This window comes from Coptis chinensis, chromosome 5 (assembly GCF_015680905.1).
Source record: "Coptis chinensis isolate HL-2020 chromosome 5, ASM1568090v1, whole genome shotgun sequence".
Taxonomy (NCBI): Eukaryota; Viridiplantae; Streptophyta; class Magnoliopsida; order Ranunculales; family Ranunculaceae; genus Coptis; species Coptis chinensis.
In genome coordinates this window covers 28,600,811-28,618,221 of record NC_141460.1, presented here as the reverse complement: position 1 = coordinate 28,618,221, position 17,411 = coordinate 28,600,811, and the positions used below count along the sequence as shown (strand labels likewise).

General features: G+C 38.1%; 1 non-coding gene across 1 annotated transcript; it reads right to left on the bottom strand.

Moving 5' to 3' along the window:
• Window positions 1–16,336: 16,336 nt before the first annotated feature.
• On the bottom strand, window positions 16,337–16,443 carry LOC147497244 (small nucleolar RNA R71). Its single transcript, XR_015197226.1, has one exon. It is a non-coding gene; the product is annotated as a small nucleolar RNA R71 (small nucleolar RNA).
• Window positions 16,444–17,411: the final 968 nt, after the last annotated feature.

The window sequence follows — 17,411 nt, the reverse complement described above, 5'->3', positions numbered from 1 at the left end:
CCCATAAGGGGAAAAGCCAGGGGACAGAGCCAGTAGTTCGTCAGCAGACATGTTGAAATATTCAAAAAGATGGGTGGGATCAGGAACTATCACCTAAGGCATCCTCTGTTCCTTGGGGATCTTCTTGATGAAGTCCACCGTTGCAGCATCAGTAGCAGATAGTTGATTCCAGGGGGAAGAGTCATATAAGGAATAATAGCAAAGAAATTCAGGTGAAAGACTTTTATATTAAATTACAAAGTTCCTTAGTATGTAAACTTACTAGTTGGAGCATGGGTGTGTTTTCTAGTAACAGGAATTCCCATTGGCTCACCATTAGCATCAGAAGGATGAACGTCCCACACATCACCCAAAAGAAAAAGGTGGTGATCAGCCCAACCTTCGTCACTCTGCTTCCCCTAAAAAAGGCGATTCGAGAGGATTGGTCTCGAATACACCGGACCTCATAAAAGTACCCAAAACCCAGCGATTCAGAATGAATCCTTGTCTCTTGGCCAACATGGCAGAGTGCATAACAGTTATGTAGAACAAAGGTGCTGCTTGACCAAGAGCAAGATTGAAGTGAATCAGGCACTCTCTTAACAGTGGGTGAAGGGGAATAGTGAGTCCAGCCCTGAGTTGACCAATGGTAATGAGCGCTACTTCTTTATAGGCCAACTCATCTGACAACATCCCCCACTCCAGGCCGATATCATCAGGGATGTGAAATTTCTCTCAAATCAGTTCTAGGGAGGAAAGATCTCCGAAGTTTACAAGTGACCAGTTGGGGTTCATGATTGGAAAAGAGAGAAAGTTTCAAGTTTTAGTTAAACCCTAAGTGGGATATCAAAAGGTTCAGTATACAGAGAAAAAGTAGCGGAAGAGGTAATGAGGGTTCTCTCACCAGATCTTTTATATACAGATAAGATGGATGGTTACGATTAACGCAAGCATTGCGTCGTTTTGGGATGGAATTGTCATCATTACCTTTTTCGGGAAACGGCATGTCTGTTCAAGCCGTCTTTTCAGAGCCTTAATTAGTTGGATACATAAGAAGTTCCAGTAACTATTTAGGAAAAAGATTCTTGCCCCAAAAGCGGTGTCGCTTCAAGCACCTACGTGCGAGATGGCATGAGAGGGGGCATCTGTAAAGGGGATTTCTCATCATTGAACAGATGACACGTGTATGGGAAATAACCTAAGACTATAGATGTCCAAAATAAGATGAGGACCATCGGATCAGTTTGGTAAATAAGTGATCTCGTGCTTAGCACGAATGTTTAGTAGACATGTGCTAGGCACGTGACTGACCGCCTCTGAGTATGATAACTCTCCAAGTCGTTAGGAACTGATATAGAAAGTTCCTGAACAGAAGGAAACTGAAGATGGCAATCTCTAATGATAAGGAAGGAATAGAGATGATATATCTTAGGAGTTACATTTTAGATATAATCTTCCCATACACGATGGAACATTTTGATTAACAAGGAAACTTACCTCTCATAAGATATGGTCTAGATTCAGACTTCCATAAGGATAGGAATCCTAATAGGAAGGTAGAGTCCAAAGATGGAAGGGAATTCACAAGCGGTGAGGACAGTCCTAAACTTAAGATTCTAGTAGCTCTTCCTATATAAACCAGAGGGATTCGCTCTTAGGAACTACGCAAAATAGGGTTTGATTCCCCTAAATAAACAAGGAGATACATAAGCAGCTTCCAGGCAATTCAACCTTGAACTTACAATCATCTCATCCCTTCTCTACTCCGTCAATGCTTCTAGATCACAAGGAACATAGGAAGATAAGGGGATACTCGAAAACTCCCCTACAGTAATTTAGGAACATAAAAACCAAAAAGCCAAAAACAAATGTTTCTTTCTTTCTTTCATAAAATTGTTGTTTTCACCGTGCTTATAACAGATGATTCTCAATATATCAATAGTTCTGTGATATTTTCAAAAACAAAAAATGGGTAATGTATTTTACATAGACCAACCCCTAGAACAACACAATCTAGGGGCGGTTTGAGATCAGTTTTGCTTACAAAGGGTTGCCTATATCACCGAGCTATTTGCCCAGGTCAGGATATTCCATGTCTTGCATAGTAAATCCCCCAACTCGCGTAGCTGAAGCTCTGTCCGTCTAGATTGGGTTTGCCAAAGAGCCGACACGAAAGTTGCCTAAGATTATCTGTTATGGTTTGTTTTCTAAAATGAACAGTGATAACAGCTTTTGAAATACGAGTTTCATAAAACATCTCACTTGAGTTTTCAAAATTAGAGGATATAAAAATGAAAGTTATACGCTCGGAGTAACCAAAATAATACCGGATTCACGTATAACTTTATCTGTCTCCAAACGAGAATTAAACAAATAGAGTAACCCAAAGTGATACTATTCACGGTTTAATTCTATCTTTTGCCTCCACCTCTCTATTTTGTCTAAAGAATCTGACGTTAATAGACTCAAACTTGTACAAAATTTTAAAAATTTTCCTTTTTTTCAAAAATTCTCCCTTCTCAAAATCTTTTCCCGTCTCAATCCCTCTCTCTTTTAAAAAACTTTCAAAATTTCATCTGTTAAGAACAACAACTAGCCACCTAGCAAGACTAGATGGATAAGTTTCAATGATGGTGTGCAAGCACTTCCTAGAGAACTACAGCTGAAGATATGGACACATATACTAAAATACATTCCTAGTTTAGGTAAAAGTTCATATGCACATAAGAGACGAGCTATGAGAGAAGGCTGGTGCTCGAATTGTCAAACATCAACTTGCCCCGGTCTTCAATCTCATAATGAAAATTCAATTTTTAAGGTTTTCATGTGCCAGCCACCTGCTCATTGAGCATAGCTGAGGAGAGTAATCCAACCATTTGGTTGGGATTGACTCAAGTTTTCAAAAACTTCCAAGTCTTGGGGATCTGACTTAAAATGACCCACCTTTTAAAATTTCAGTCAAACTTATTCAAAACCCAAAAAAAATAATTAAAATTTTCCTTCTATTATCTGTATATATTTTCTTACAATTCTTTTTCGGTTCTTTCCATCATCTATTTTTCATCCACCATTGAATGTGAGTGTACCCTACATCATTGCGTGACATTTTTTATGCTGATCATTTTGGTACCTCACGGGTCAAGATCGGACGAGTAACGAAGCTCGGATCGGTTCTTGAAGTTGGCAAGGTATTAAGGACATGATTGGAATTATCTGATTTCATTTAGGCTAGGGCCAAAATTTTGAAATAACTTAAAAAGGCACGTGCCTCGAACGTGCCATCATCTCCTATATATAACTCGCATCCGCCCAACCTCATCATCGCCCCAATTTTTTTGAAACCCTAGCCACCCAATTCAGCCTGCGCCTGCCACTTTTCAACTCGCGACCGCCCATTCACCCCAAAACATCACCACTCCAATTTTTCACAGCCTACCCCATTTTCAAGCCCTATTCCAACTAGAAACCACAATTTTATCAATTCCTACTCCAAATGGCTCGAGTTCTTAAAATCATGCTGGAGCAAAATTTTGAACCCATCTTCGATTCCAATATGTTTTAAGTGCACTTCAAGGCTAATATTATGAGAAGAGGATGGGAAACCTTGGTTTTGTTGGGAGGTGAGGCTTATTCTCCCTCTCTCAGTCTTTTGTTTTACAATGGTATGTTTAGAGGGGAGGATGACCGCATCATGGTTGTCAAGGATGGTCGCCCACTTGAGCTCACCACAGAAGTGGTAAGTAGAGTTATTCAGATTCCTATGAAAGCTTATGATCAGACAGAATAGTCCACAGACGGTAAAACCATCGATGTGATGATGGTAAAGACACTTCTCGAGGGGGTGAAAAACCACAAGTCTCACTGAGCGTTTCAGAGTTCGCTACGAAGGAACCAGCTAGCAGTATCTCAATGGATAACCTATAACCTACTAGGCTCAACCAAGCCTTCTGATATAGGTAAGGCGATGCTTTATATATTATAGGTTCTTCAAGAATAGAAGAATAACTTCTGCATCGCCTCTTTTATCTTTGAGCAACTCTGCAAACCATAGAAGTCAACTACCCCCTCTACCAGTGCTGGTCACTAGGATCATGCAGCACTGGGAGTTCGATGCCACATAAGCCCTAGTAGAGGTCAGGGATGCTACCACAGGTCCTATCTATGCCCACTGCATCCAGAAGTTTTGGTATCTGTGAGGGACATATATTGTCATCAATATATTTGTGACACGTGTCATTACCATCAATCATATCTTGAGACTAACTTATTGGATCATTTCAATTGGTCATCTCAAAAGTCATGAGTTACCAAATGATTACAAAATGAACATGAATACATGCATAGCTATCAATGCAATACTAAATATCATCAATGAATGGAGCACCAAAAGTAGATCTCATTCAATTGATATTAATGGACAACCAAAAGGGGGAGGGAATGCTATATATTTCCTCTCCACTCTTTAACAGAGGGAGGATTCGATGTTTCTTCTCCACTCTCAATCTTTTCCATGTGAGATGCTCTATCTCTAATTTAATCACTCAATATGAACTACGAACTACGAACTGGATACGTAGGCAGTTTGATCATTCGAACTCAGTCACAACATCATTCTCCCTAAATTTCCTACACATGTAAGATATGCCCAATTATTACCTTTACATTGGCGCCGTCTGTGGGTTGAATATCTTGGAAATTCATTTACATTACTCAATCAATCTTTCTAAAGATTTTAATTTCTAAGCCCACGAAGCGTATAATCGAAGTGAAAATCTACCACAGTTTATAAGGGTGAAACGTCAATCGTCAATCGAAGCGGCAATTCGATTGAAATAATCTATCAAATTGAGGAATGGCAACCAGTTCGCTGATAACCAATCAGGCCCATGAAGCATGGGGATTGTTGTTCCGACAAAATCAGTTAGGATCAGTCAATCAAACAAAAGCTCACTCATAGAATCAGTACTCAATAGATAAGTTTTTTCATTATCACTACATATTTCTAATCGAATTGGCTTGACCAAAAGATCACATGGATTTATGGTCAAAAGTTATATTTAGTTGCATACCATTACATATGGGATACTTGTGTATTCATGAAACATCAGTACGCCTATACACCTCCAAGGTTAAGGCCCTAATCAGGTTAATGACCTCCTCAGGGCTCAAGGCCAAAGCAGGAGCGACCTAATTGCTTCCTCCTGATCTTCATTTCATTCTTCTGGTTATAAAATAAAATATATAGTCCTTCTTAGCGACCTTTGATCTTGGAATCACGGTTCTAACTTCTTATTATCAATTATTTTTTATATATTGTTTTGTCTCCATATGATTGCATCTATTTTCAGTATGGCTTAAGCTTGGAATATTACTTGGTTACGCTGCTAGCATAGATATGTTGAATGAATTAGATCAGTACTTATCATTCTAGAGAGCCAATATCATATATTCATTTATTTGTATCTACATACTTGAATATAATACCATTTGATGTATATAAACATTTGAATATGCCAATGTTAGTCCTCTCTTCGCCTTGTGCTAGAGATGACCCTACTATAAACTCAAGTATTTTACAGTTCGATACTTTGTAACTCGATCCTGGGCAGATCGCTCAAGTATACTCCAAGGGCTACCAAAGTTTCCCTCTCACATACAGGGACCCTATATTAACCTGCGGAGTCCATTAGCTATGCTGGATTCACTTGGGCAGACTAATATCACGCGGTGACCAAGCCACTTATTTCTTTTCAAGAGATCGAATGTAATTTTTATCTCAAATTTCTAGATTAATATTCTTACTACTGTTTTATATATGCATTGGTATTTCAAGGCTGTGCATTCTAAAAGGTGGAGCGAGGAAGGACAGGAGAAAAAGATAATACACGTCTGAACTCGAACTTGAATCATATGACTCCCAGTCGCTAAATGAGAATACTGTAACAGTTACTTGCATCATTTTCAAGTCTTAATAGTGCCCTTAGCAAATGAAATAATTTGTTATTCCTTTGTCTAACTTTCAAAATTTTGAAGTTACAATAGGAGGAATCACCGACCAGCCATGGATACAGTAGAAACTCATAAACTTAAATGCTTTGAGACAGCTGGGGCTAGCTACCAATATATCGCAGGTCGCTCACTTGTAGGTTGTGCACGGTTATGCTAAGTTTTATGTTTCCTAATATCTACGATAAGCTATTAATGTCGACTGTTCGCTGTCAATTCGAGTAGCTTTAACTCAAAGTCTCAATAATAGAAAGAGGACGTGACTTTTTCTAATACATTTTGGACGACCTCATCTACTAACGACCTTTCTGTTATAGATGGATTGGTGCTTTGCAGGTAGACTATACCTTGAACATATAGGAGGCTAACGGCATTAGCTGTGCAGCTTGCTCCTTGGCAGGTCGCTTACACTCCGAAGAGGCCGGGGCTAGCTATAGCCACATGCGCATATACAACCTAGCATTTTGAGTTCAATGCTTGATTTATTGATGAAACTACCATTTATTTTGTTCTAATTCCTTTTCGGTATTAGTCGATCTAGTGCAGGTCATACAAGCTCCAAACTGAGGGCTACACAAAACCATCTCCAAACTGGGGCTATTTATTGCCATCTAAACACGTTCAATTCAGTTATTATTTGAGCTCAATGCTCAACACATCTCTAGAATTACTACCGTTAATCTGTACTAACTTTTTGGTGCCAGCTCACATTTTCACAGGTCAATTAAACTCCAAAAAGGCTAGCTATCAACTAATCAGCTTGATGCCTACTAAGGATCAAGTTTGGTTCAATTATAGTCATGCCAATTAAAGACTAGCTATCAACTGCGATCTCTAAATTAGAACGCTCATTAGAGCAACATGCCCACTCGAACTCAAACGCTCCCTAGAACTAAAACGTTCTATACAACAAAACGCTCACTCGAACTCAAGGGCTACATAGCTCAAACATTTCTCACTAGTTGAAGACCTACACTTCTAGGGTCAACTTAGTGCAGAACGCTCTCTAGAGCAAAACACCCACTCAAGCTCAAGGGCAACATAGCTCAAACACTTCTCGCTAGTTGGAGACCTATACTTCTAGGATCAACTAAGTGCAGAATGCCCTCTAAGAGCAAAACATTCATACGAACTTAAACGCTCTCCAAAGCTCAAATGTTCTGAATGACTAAACGCTCACTCGAGCTCTGAGGCTACATAGCCCATCAATGCTCGCTAATTAAGGACCTATACTTCTAGGATCAATTCAGTGCAGAATGGTTCCATAAACACTAAAAGGTCCCTTGACCTACTGGAGCAGAACACTTACATAAGCGCTAACAAGTCCCTCGACCTACGCTCACTCGAGCAGAATGCTTCCATAAGCACTAAAAGGTCTCTTGACCTATTGGAGCAGAACGCTTACATAAGCGCTAACAGGTCCCTCGACCCACGCTCACTCAAGTAGAACACTTCCATAAGTACTAAAAGGTCCCTTGACCTATTGGAGCAGAATGCTTACATAAGTGCTAAAAGGTCCCTTGACCTGCGCTCACTCGAGAAGAACGCTTACTTAAGCACTAAAGGTTCTAGACCTACGCTCACTAGAGCAGAATGCTCACACACCCTCCAACACACTCATTATTCCACTTGCACACGTGTCATCAAATTATTTCTCTCGTCAGATCATTCTTACGAAAGTACATCCTGACGAGAAAGGGCTGTGTGAGGGACATATATTGTCATCAATATATTTGCGACACGTGCCATTGCCATCAATTATATCTTGAGACTAACTTATTGGATCATTTCAATTGGTCATCTCTAGAGTCATGAGTTACCAAATGGTTACAAATTGAACATGAATACATGCATAGCTATCAAAGCAATACTAAATATTATCAATGAATGGAGCACCAAAAGTGGATTTCATTCAATTAATATGAATGGAGCACCAAAGAGGGGAGGGAATGCTATATATTTCCTCTCCACTCTCTAACAGAGAGAGGATTTGATGCTTCTTTTCCACTCTAAATCTTCTCCATGTGAGATGCTCCATCTCTAATTCAATCACTCAATATGAACTACGAACTGACTTGATCCAGTTCTCTAGAGAACTGGATACGTAGGCAGTTCGATCATTCGAACTCAATCACAACATCATTTTCCCTATATTTCCTACACATGTAAGGTACGCCCAATTATTACCTTTACAGTATCCACCTGCCGCCAGAGCAGCCGAGCAAGCAGGCCCGACTGAGAAAGTGGATTACTTCGCTGAAGATGGCACTCGATAGTTCACTCAGCCCATGGATGGAATTCACTTCCTCCATGGAGGCCAGAGGATTCTGCATGTGTATCTCCACCGGCTCAGGGAAACTCAGGGAAACAATATAGCAGAACAACGGACCATCAGAGAAAAAAAGTGGTGTTTCCAGCAGGAGCAGGGACGTTTTTAGCACATTGTAACTAGAACACTGTAAAGCATTAGAGACGCGCTCCGGCATAGTGATAGACATGCTTGGACCCGACGTCATCAAGGAGAAGGATCTTCTCATTGTCGTGACGAGTCACGCACGGATTCTGACTAGGCAGCTCCCTAGTGTCCATATAGATAGTTTATAGTCTTGTTTTATGTTTTATTGTTGTTTTTCTTTATTATGACGTTTAATTATATGCTTGTTTTATTTTTCTTGTGGAATTTGGTATATGAGTAAAAGGGAAAATAGATACATTATGCTAAAATTTTCCCTTTCTCTTTCATGCATTTCATATATGTTTTCAAAAACACAGAAACCCAAAAAGATTTCATAGTAGAATAACCATCCCTAGTATAATAGACCATGTATTTCTCGTTCTATATCAAACCACACCCCAAACTTATTTGGGGGTGGCATATTTTCATCGTGAAAAACAGAATACAGGTGCATAGCAGTTTTTGCTCATGATGCTTCTATGGTAATCTCTTTTCTTATCTCTTCATACTTTGAGGACATAACATACTTCTATTTGGGGGTGGTATAGTAACATTTTGCAAAAACTATGCATTTTCTATATAGTAGATATAATAGTATAGTTCTTCCTTTCTAAATTTTTTTTTTTTCGAAAAAGACCAAAAATATTTTTTTGTTTAGTATTAAAAAGTCTTGTTTCCTTTTTCTATGATGAATAAAATTTTTAGAAGTCTCATTATAGCGATAGAGTAAGGATTCCTTCTTCGTACTTAAACTAATATACGTACAATAGTTTCTACATCATTTCATGAATGGCATGCATCAACATTTGTTTGTATATGGTAGTGAGTTTCCGAAACCAATGTTAGAACAATTAAGTTCCATATCATGTGAGAATCTAGCCAAAAGCCTCATCTGAATGATTATTGAGTTATGACACAAATGATGTCCGGATAAAAAGACCACACGTCCACTTGCTTCATCACCACACCATATCCTAAGATAGAATTTAGGCCTTTCTTTGATCAATATAGGCAAATAAATGTTAAAAACCCAAAAAGATAGTTTTTTCTCTAATTACCCCTCTTGAGCCTTCACCCTTTTCTGAAAGCCTTTTTATTCTTCATCAAAAATTCCTAACCCGTTACAAGACAAAATAAAAAGCATACCCAGTTGACAAGTTGAGAACTGGATGGATATCGAAAAAAAAAAATAGAAGAGAAGACCTTGTACAAAAACATAATAGTTAGTTGCTTCGAAAAGAAAAGAAAAAGAAAGACCCATAAAAGACCAAAGCTCCAAAATAAATCAAATGAGTCAAAAATCGAATCTCCCAAAAAGTCAAAATCAAAAGGAGACGATATCAAAAAGAAAAAGAAACAAAGGAAAGTTATAACTCTCAAAAATTCAAAATCATATGAAGTCACAAAGCCAAAGGGCTAAATGTATCACAATTTGGAAGCAAAAGAACAAAATAAGGTTTTTCTCTTGTTACAAGTATTTTGAAGACCGAGTTTCTCAACTTATCAGATTTTGGTTTTCCCTTCCTTTTTCTTTCTAAACCATCACCCTTGCCCCGTAACTCCTAATAAAAGACCTCTAGCTTGATTAGGAATAGGATGGTGTGATAGTAAGTGGCAAGCGTGATCAATCGACCCCAGTTTCTTTGGACGTCATTTGAGTATGCGAGGAATATAAGTGCCCACTGCACTTGAAAGAATGAACCTTGAGTGAATCTATCAGAGAGTTGTGATTGCAACACACCCCTGTGAGAACCCACCTTAAAGACGCTCTCCAAAAGTCTTGGAAACAACTCTACTTTTACATTTCATTGCTCATGTTTTGCACATTTATCTTTAGATGACTAAATTACTGTACATATGTTATTTTAAGTTCAAAGGAGCTTGTCCTTATTTCCTGCTAATGAGATGTATTGACTTCTAAGAATAAATAAGGAAACAAGACCCTTTATACTAAATAGAAGAAATTTGTGATTTCTTTCACTAGAAAACTCTCACGAGCCTTAAAACTAGTCCACTAGGGAATTCCTAGTGGTTTAAGGCCTTGTTGAATATGGTCAATGCAATCACACTTAGCAAAACGAGATTAGTATAACTTATAATAAATCACTAATTTGTGATCTTAGTTTTTTCTCTCATCCTTACTTGAGGACAACCAAGATGTTATTTGGGGGTGGTGGTCAGCTCCTAAATTTGCATTTTATTACCCTTATATTACTGCATTACATCCCTTCTTACGTTTAATGAAAAGACAACTCTTAGATTTTATTACCTTTTTCAGGTTACAGAGAATTTCAGACCATGATAAGAGCCCAAAACTGTAGTTTTAACCCCTTAACAATCGTACTTTTAGACCAATTATGTGAATAATAAGTAAAAGTTAATATTGATTACGTGTTTTTATGCATTTCAGGCTTCAAAGTCCATTATGTGCAGAAATGTGCCACTTTAGCGAGATAAAGGAGCAAAGGTCGGTTGCTAAGGAGTTCTGTGATTAAAGGCCAATTTTCAAGAAGACAAAGCCTTTGTAAAGCCCGGTCAAAAGCTGAAAAGTCAAAGTCCACGCGGGCAGAAACAGTGCACAAAGTCAGTAGAACTTCCAAAGACCATATCTTTGGACTCAGACCTCGGAATTGGGCCTACCTTATGTCAAAACGACCGGCTAGAAAAGAGCTTTCCAATGGTCCAAGCCTTGGCCCAATTAGAGGAGTAGAAGTGGACGAAACATCTGTCAAAGCAACTACAGCTGAAGAGCCCATTTTGGACTAAAGAAATTGGGTTTTGGGCCTGATTTTTCGGCCCAAAACATGGCTCCAAGCCCATGCACGATTTTTGGATCTGAAAGTATAAAAGCAAAAGCTTGACTCTTTGTTAATGGCAGTTAGGTTAGGAAGCTAATGTTAATGGAGTTTAGGGTTAGAAAAAGATAGATCTAGATTAGTTTTTAGATCTAGATCTAGTTTTTTTACATTCATTCAATTAGTTAGTTTAGAATCATATTTTAGTTTTTAGAATAAAGTATTAGTTCTTCATTTCAATTTAGATTATTGCTTAAATTCTTATTTAGACTTAGTTGTCTTAAATTCATAATTAGTTATTCATAATCTTCGTTCTAAATTAGTTTAATTTAATTATGTCTTATTGTTATTATTGTTCTTGTGTTGGGAATGGTGGTATAGAAATTTCACATCAAATCATTACTCTCACCATTGTTCATTTTGGGTTTGATTAGTTGAATTCGATTTAAGTCTAGAGAGTTAAGAGTGGATGAATCCTTACTCATTATATTGCATGAATATGTTTTGAGAGTAAGAAGTAATTGATTTAAACGTAAGAACGGTAGGATTAATATTTAGGATTCTATTGTTTTTACTATTATCAGACCACTTATCATAAAAGCTGCGTCTTAGAACCAAAAGAAGTCTTAATCACGCTTATTATGAAGACCAGAAGCTGTTATGAAAAAGTGCTGAAAAAGTCAAAGTTAATAGTCAAAGTCAAAGGTCAAAGCCCTTAACTCTGAAAACCAGAGATGGAGGCCCTTATCTCAAAATATGGCATTTTCGAAAACATATCTTGGTCAAGAAGAAATCAAAAAGCAAAAGCAAAAGCATAAAGTGAAGTGTGAGGTGTCTTAATTGTAATAGAGAAGGACAAATCAGTAAAAGGCATAAAGTAGGAGTATATAATCAAAAAGTTAGGGAGAGAGAATGCACCTAGACTTAATCTAGTGTCATATAGGATTTATTTTTTTGTCTAGTTTTTCAATTAAGTCATTTACTTTATTATTTTTCAATTCAATCATGTTCTTGTTTTTACATTTTCAATCAAATAATCAATCTTATTTCTTTGTGTTATTTCTTCAATCAATCATTTCCTTTTACTTGCTTTCAAGTTTATGTCTTTTCAATCTTCAAAACAACTTTAGTTTTCAATGTTCTTCATAGCTTAGAACAAAAAATTTGTCCTAACTAAGAGTCTACCTTCCTTTCTTCAACTCCTAACCATTCAAACTCTAAATAATCTATGGTGAATCTCACTTCTAGCAATCTTTTGAAGTTACTACCACTATTTACAGCTTCAACATCCATCAAGACCGAGGCTTTAGGCACACTTCACAATAAATGTCTTTAACTCGCCATAATGGCTCGTGAGTGACCTGAAGACCTAGATCTGACCTGACACAGGAGAGCAAGAGGCGCTGGTACCTTGCCTATATAAAGAGGATGAGGAACTACGTTTGGCCTGATTCAAGTCTCTCCCCCCCCCCCCCCAGCAGAGAGAACTTGATACGTAGGCAGTTCATCCACACGAACTCGGTCAATTCCAATATACAAATCCTTTCTCCCCAGCAACTGCCTACATTTGTAAGGTTAACAAATCATAACCTTTACAAACTTTATATCCTCTTGATACTAAAGTGCAAGCTCTAATCACTAATGGTGCCTGGAACTCCTCTATAAATCCCATACAAGACCTAAAGCTGCAATTTAAGATACTCTCAACTGACATCAACACAACAATGCATCAAGCTCTTTTTAGTCTGGACCCCCTCACACAAAGGTGCTTTCACTACAAAATCGGCATATAAAGTAATCAAGAAGAGAGTTATACAAGTAAGATGGTCCAACTTGATTTAGGGCAAATTTGTGCATCCAAAAAACTCTTTCTGTTCATGGTTACTGATAAGAGCCCAAAACTGTAGTTTTAACCCTTTTAGCAATATTGCTTTAGACCAATTATGTGATTAATAAGTAAGAGTTAGTACTCTTATTGTGCTTTTGTGTATTTCAGACTTCGGAGTTGAATAAATGTCAATTCGTTACTAAGTAGGTGCTAAAAGGAGCTAAAGTGATTGCTATGAAAGTTCTATGAAGAAAGCCCAAGTTTCATGGAGAAAAAACCCTTAAAAAGCCCAAGTCAAAGCTGTTAAGTGAAAGTCAAACGGGATTAGAAAGCTGAAGAAAAGTCAACAGAACTTCAAAAGGCCATATCATTGGATTGAAGCCTCGGAATTAGGCCTATTTTATATCAAAATGACCGGCTCAGAAATCTCTTTCCAATGGTCTAAGCCTTGGCTCGATCAGAGTAGTATAAGTTAGTGAAATCTCATGCTATAGTAATACGATCAGAATTGGAAGTCTTGGATTTATCCAATTGGGTTATGGACTTGATTTATGGGTCCATCACCTAGCTTAAAAGCCCATGCACGAAATTGTAACCTAACCTTCTCCTATATAAAGAGGTTTAAGGTTAAAACAAAGATTGGCTACTCCCTCTTTAGTTTAGAATAATTTAGGGTTCTCTCTCTCTCTCTCTCCTTTTGTAGTTTAGTTTAGGTTAGAATAATTTAGTTTGTAGCCTCCATAAAATCCTTCAATAAAAACCCTTAGTTTAATATTCAATTCTTGTCTCTTTAATTTAATGTCTTCATCTTATTGTTTTAATATTGTTCATCCAATGAAGCAAGGCTAAAACCTCCATTAGAAAAGGTTAAAGAAGCCATGTGAGGATGATTGCTTGTTAGAATAGTTATTATTTAAAATAGAATTTCAAGTTCATTATTATCAGTGTTTAGAGATAAACCTCATAATGATGAACAAGAGTTTAGAGCTACCATCAAAGAGATTTGTGGTGGAGCTAAACTCTCATGCTAGTGGAACCTTGATTCGAGAGGACTTGGTATTCACTAGGGATCAATATTCGATTCGATGACTAACTAATAGCCAATCGAATTACATGGTGGAATTTCCCCCCTATATGTTCTTCCAATTCATTAAATTCACTTTTTAATTGCTTAGTTAAATTAGTTTAATTTATTATTACTTTTAATTTAAATAAATCACAACACTACTATCATTGTTTTCACCATTGGTTCCTTGTGTTTGATTAATTGAATTCATTTATGTCTTGCTAGTTTAGGAGTGGAACGATTCCGTACTCTATATATTCCATGAATATATGTGAGAGTAGGAAATAAATAATTGATACCGTAAGAATAAGGTTAGAGTAATCTAGTTGAGTTTTTACGGGTTATCAAATGGCGCCGCTGCCATCTTAATCTCGTTCATGACAAGAATTAAATTGCTTGAATTCAAGGGGCAATCCCCCATTATCTACCCACCCACCCTTTTAATTTTTCATTCTTATTTCTTGAATTTTCGGAACTGTTCACTGTTTTAGGCATAGGGGCTGCGCATTCACAATGGAAAACACTGCAGTAAAGGTATTTGTAAATTTCGAAAAATTCTGAAAATTTACAGGAATAATCCTTAAGGTGTTATTGATATATTGTAATTGTATCATATTTTTTCTAATTGTTTTACCTTGTGAACAAATACAATCTTTACAGTGCTGCATTTCAGTTTTCAAACTATAAGTTCTTGAAAAACAGACGAGTAAGGTTTCTTAGGAAGTTCCAAAATTTCTAAACATTTTACAGGAGTATCTATTCTAAGTCAGGAGTTTTCAGTAAAAATTTGACGAGTTTTTTATTTGATTTGACCTCCTAACTAGTGGAGTATTTCCAGTGTGTTTCTGGAGTTTTGCAAACACTTAATTTCTGGAACAACAGTCGATAAGGAAGGTTTTTAGAACTCCAATTTCTCCAAAATTTTACAGGAATAGCCATGATCTGTCAGGAGTCTCCAGTAAAATTTTGGAGATTTTTTTCTCTGTTTTGATTGGTTAACCTTTCAGTTGTTTGTATTGTGTCCGAAAACTAATTCACAAACTTTGAAGAGCAGTAGAAAGACTTACATAGCACCGATTGATCTGAAATTTTACTGGCTACTTGATAGACGTCTTTGCAGACTACTGTAAAAATTTCAAAGTTTTTGAGCGCGCCCCGCACCCTAGATAGCCTTTTTCCAAGCACCCCCCGTGCTTAATCGCCTGGACATTATGTCAAGCACGAGCGACTGCGCCCTAGATAGGCTATTTTCAAGCTCGCCCCACGCTCAACCGCCTAGACATTGTGTCAAGCACGAGTGCGACCCGTGCCCTAGATAGACTATTTTCAAGCATGACCCGTGCCTAAAACATTGGACATCATCCAAGGTTGAGCGCGCCCCGTGCCCAACCAAGGCAAAGTTCGAGCGCCCCCCGCGCTCAAGCGCCTAGAACTCAAATTTGACCTGAGCGCGACCCGCGCCCACCCAAGGCTACTTTCGAGCGTGACCCGTGCCTAAGTGCCTATTCCTCGAGCAAGGTCGGAGCGCACCCTGCGCCTTACCTAGGCTAAAAGTGAGCGCGACCCGCGCCCTCTTCTGGAGCAGCCCGATTTTCTCAGGTCAGTCTAAATTTTCATTTCTTCAAGTTATTCAGTGTTTCTAACATCATACAAACACTGAGATCGCGTATACAAGATGCTATTCAAACGCGTAGCAAGGAGGCATTCAGGTACTCCTTCTTCCACTCCTCGCCTATTCTGTCAGAGGAGTTTTAATTCTAGTATAATCAGGCTTGTTTTTCGTAGACATAAATACCACACGCCTATCTAGAATTTCACACACTACACCTGCATCAATGGCTAAAGAACAAGAGACTCCTCTCTCTGATCTTTATAAAACCCTAAACGATGGTCCTAAGTTGTGCATCGTTCTTGCAGAACTAGTGGGGGATTTTTGAATTCCCCCTAATATATTTAACTTGTTACCGGTTTTTCATGGTTTAGACCACAAGAAGCCTTACCAACATATGCGTAGGATAGAGCAAGTTCTCACTACATTCCATCATCCTAGCGTAAGTCCGGATCAAGTTAAACTTAGGGTGTTTCCTTTCACCCTTGCCGACAAGGCGGCGTCTTGGTTAACTACCCAAACGCCAAACTCTGTGGACTCATGGGCTCAACTTGTTTAATTATTCATGGAACATTTATACGCACCACTAAAGATAGATGAAATGATTCACAAGATTCATTTCTTCCGCCATAATTCTCATGAATCTTTTTTAGAGGCCTGGAATCGTTTCACTGATATTCTCATTGAATGCCCGCATCATAATCTTGCGAAAGACACGCTTGTTCGTGCTTTCTTTAAGGGGCTTTCACATCATCATAAGGAGGTTCTCGATATCATGACTGGGGGTAGTTTTCTTAGTAAAGGAGCCTTGGAGGCTTATACATTCTTAGAAGATCAATCTAAGAGGAACAACAATTAGGGAGGTAATGACTCTTCCCACTCTACTCCTTCTTCTTTTGAGGTTAAACCTGATTCCGAGCTTAAAACTCTTATCGATGCCCTCACTAAAAAGGTAGATGCCATCTCGGTTCAACAACAACCCACTCCAGTCATGAACATTAAATCTACTCATTGTAATGTCTGTTTTAGTCTTGAGCATTCCGACTTCTATTGTCCTTTTGTCTATGCACAACCACCACCACAACCATCACACTTTAACCAGTTAACTCAACATCAAGGACAAGGGAACTTAGGTAACCAGAATAGAGGTTTAGTGCCCATGACCCAGAACTATCAACATCAAGACACGAACGCTCAACAAGCCTTAATTCCAGTTCAACCATCTACAGAAGTAGTAGTAGTGACCTTGTTGGAAAAACAAAATCAAATTATGCAACAAAACTCCAACTTGATGAAAGATTAGCATGATCAAAACTCTAATATGATGAAACAAACGATGCAAATGATGCCGTCTTTGTGCCAAAAGGTTATTGACATGTCCCCTAACCAAAATAATAACCAAACAGGTGTGTTTCCAGGTCAAGTAGTGCCTAATCCTAAGTCAACAAACACCACCTTTGAAATAAATAGTATTCACTGTAATGGTAATATAAACCAAGGGGACCTACAGGCAGTCACTACCCTTCGTTCAGGGAAAGTAGTTGATAACAAAGTAACTATGCCTGAAGACCACCCGCAAACAGAAGCTGAAAATGAAACCATACCAAATACTGTAATAGAAACTGAAGACCCTACAACTGTAGAAGTACCAGTTAAATCACAACCAAAAGAGA